Raw genomic sequence first — 3604 nt, 5'->3', positions numbered from 1 at the left:
TCTACTACCCTATCATATTCTTTAATACACAGATGAAGATGTTGCCTATAGTATTTGTTCCCAATAATATCTATCCACTGAAACTCCTGCAAGAATGACAGGCAATGGTGATGCGTACTTCTAATTCAAGCACTTGGGAGGCAGAGGTAGGTGAGTCTCTAAATTTGAGGCCAACCTGGTCTATAGAGCCAGTTCCAGGACAGCCAGGGCTACACAGAAAAACCCTGTCTTGACAAATCCAAAATAAATAAATACATAAAAAGAAACTAGTAGAGCCGGAAAGATGGCGGAGGAAGGAGAAAGAAAAAAAGACCCCTTTGGTTCCAGAAAATCTCCTGACAAAAAGGAAGGCTTATCAGGCTCTCAAGGCCACCCAGGCAAAGCAGGCACTTTTGGCAAAGAGGTAGGGAAAATCAAAAGAATTCAGGTTTAAGCGACTGGAGTAATTCCTGCATGGTTCCTGGCGGCAGAAGAGTGACATGGTGTGAGTCCGGTGACTAGCGGTGAAGCCTCATGCATTGGAAGTGCCTGATAAGCACTCCCTGGCCTTCGTCATGTGCATGGAAAGGATAGACGGAGTGAGTTCATTGGTACAGAACACCATAGCAACACTTCGCCTGAAGAAATTGTTCAGTGGTGTCTTCATCAAAGTCACCTCTCAGACTGTAAGAATGCTGCACACAGTGGAGCCTTATGTGACCTGGGGATTTCCAAATCTGAAGTCTGTCCAGGAACTCATCTTGAAACGTGGAAGAGCAAAGATTAACGATAAGACTGTCCCTCTGACAGACAACACCATGATTGAAGAGCATCTGGGGAGACTTGGTGTCATTTGCCTGGGAGACCTCATCCATGAAATTGCCTTCCCGGGGAAGCATTTCCGGATGATCTCTTCATTCTTGTGCCCATTCCACCTCTCTGTGGCCCATCATGCTACCAAGAACAGAGTGGGGTTTCTCAAGGAAATGGGTTCTCCTGGCTATCGGGGTGACCACATCAATCAGCTCATCCGTCAGCTGAACTAAACTGGGACCAGGATTTCCAGAAGACAATGCATTGAAGTGTGCATTTGTTATTTAAAATTCCAATGTCTTCAAAGAAGATTATTTTCTGCCTTCAAAACATGGAAGGAAGTGGTGGGCAGAAAGATATCAGGGTGTGAGCATTGGAAACCTCAACACAGTCCAGTTTCATGGAAAAGGATGTTCTCCACAGTGGCTGCCCCTGCCTCTGAAATCAACACAGGCCATGGAGGAAAGAGTTGTCCTACTTTGTCCTGCCTGATATCTTGGTGTTTAATGTTGGGTGGGCAAATAATCAAAGCATCCCTCCCACCCCTTCCAGTTCTCGGAAGGCCATGGTCCAGACCCAGGGGCATACTTGAGTCTGGAAGAAGAAAGTCTTGGTTCAAAAACAATGTAGTGAGGAGCTGCAGACAGGCCTGCTTTTCATCCCACCCAGCTCCTGGCCGCCTGCTAGCTTATGCCCCAAAATAACAACATACAAACTGTATTCATTTAAACACTGCCTGGCCCATTAGTTCCGGCCTCTTATTAGCTAATTCCCACATTTCTTGCATTAACCCATATCTAATAATCTGTGTAACACCATGAGTGGTGTCTTACCAGGAAAGATTCAGCATGTCTGACCTGGTGGCTGGCTTCATGGCGACTGGCCCAGAGAGGAGAGGCATGACGATTGCACGAGGCGTCTGCCTCATTCCCAGCATCCTGTTCTGTCTACTCCACCCACCTAAATCCTGCCCTATCAAAAAGCCAAGGCAGTTTCTTTATTGACCAATGAGAGTCCTCCATCAAAAAAAAAGAAAAGAAAAGAAACTCCTGCAAGACTTTACTTGATTTGCTATTTGATTAAAGTACAATTTTTGTTTTCTAACTGAAACTCTTCATTTTCCTTGATAAGTTTGTGCTGTCTGTGGAAGGATCAAGTATTTTGGTTGCCTTTCATGCATAAGGCCTATGCTTTGATCCTTAGTACCACATAAACCTGGTGTGGAAGTACATACCCGTAATCCCAGTACTCGAAGGTAGAGAAGCAGGAGGACCAGCAGTTTAAACCCACCTTTAGCTATACCATGAGTCTGAGGCCAGTATGGAATACACGAGACCCTGTCTCAAAAAATAATCTCCTAATGTAATAGATCTCAAATAGAACTTTGGTGAAGATTAACTAAAGACATTCACAGTTAGATATGAGTAGCTGACAGACCATTATACTCATAAAGATTGAATACCTTCTAAAAGAAAAATTTATTAGTGCACAAATAATGAAATGGTAGTAGATATAGGATGTTGGGGGCTGCAGACCCCTGGCCCCTTGACCCTTTGCCTGCTGGAGTGAACTGAGCAAAACACTTGTTTTCCTGTGTTTGCAGCTGCTCTGAGCACTAGATCCTCATGAGTTCCTAATGGCAGGGGAATGAATTCTGGTGGGTTTTACAGCTGGAAATCTCAAGAGCTGGGGTGTGGCTATCAGTTAAGGATTCTTATATAAGCTTCCCTGGAGCATTCTTGTTTCAAGGATGACCTGTGTCCCCATGTATCTGTCTGCGTGTGTTTGTGTTTTTAAATCCCCCATCCTAGTTCCCAGCTCGCGTACCGTACTGTACTGTAGAGCATAGAGCAGTTGTGATGCTGTGCTCTACAAGTGGAGGCCCCAGTGAGATTGCTTTACAGTAGCATATTACCCTAGAGTCTATTCCAGTATACTGGTATGTACTTATTATATTTTTATGTAATAATTACATGTTGTTATTATTATTATACTAGTTATTATTAGATATTATTGCTAGTTATATGTTAACTAGTTATATAGTTATTAGACTTTCATCCAACACAGACTTGAGGTTGTTTTTTTCTGCCCTTACCAGGAGTAAATGCCATCTTTAAATGTCTTAGGTAGTTTCTGAAAGTTGAAAGCTTTCCTAAACATGGCACAGTTGTACAGAATATGTGGGTGGCAAGCTTTTACCAATGCTTCAAGGGTCCCATTGTCACAGCTGGGACCCATTGGTTGGGGTGAGCATTTGGAATCTCCTAAAGTAAAAACACACAAACAAAATCAATAACAAAATCCCATTCCAAAGCAAAAAAAAAAAAAAAACCCTCTTTTTTTTTTTTTAAATGATTGGTCTCAAATGAGTTATTGGGAACATAGATTACCTTATTTCCAAAGGTAATAAGCAAATCAATGCATTTTCACACTAAACCAAATGTTTGAGTTTTCAAAAAACATAGTGTTTGTATTAGACATTTTGACTTAGGATGCATTGACAAACCGATAACATAGAACTTCAAAACCAAAATCATCCTGATAATCTCTCATTATAAAATATACTTTTCAGGTAGGTATGAAAAATCCTATTCTGCAAATTAAGAAATGCATGTCTATAGGATTGAACTGACTTGTCCCAGTTAGTTCCAAACAGCCAACAAAGATCAGAAGTTCCTTTTGGATCCTCTATCCCGATGCTACAGAACCATTAACTGAGCTGGTTAGAGGGACGAGTTTCTGAGTTAGTGTGTTGCCCATAGGAAAAGGTGGCAGATTTGTGTTATCAGTTAGCAAGTCCCCAAGACTGGTT

General features: G+C 42.1%; 1 pseudogene; it reads left to right on the top strand.

Annotated features, from left to right (window-relative positions):
- Positions 1-283: 283 nt before the first annotated feature.
- On the top strand, positions 284-1025 carry LOC119804168 (annotated as a pseudogene).
- The last annotated feature ends 2579 nt before the right edge of the window (positions 1026-3604 follow it).

The sequence above is a fragment of the Arvicola amphibius genome, chromosome X, assembly GCF_903992535.2.
Source record: "Arvicola amphibius chromosome X, mArvAmp1.2, whole genome shotgun sequence".
NCBI lineage: Eukaryota > Metazoa > Chordata > Mammalia > Rodentia > Cricetidae > Arvicola > Arvicola amphibius.
Note: the sequence above shows the minus strand (reverse complement) of the source record. Positions and strands in the feature narration are given on the sequence as shown.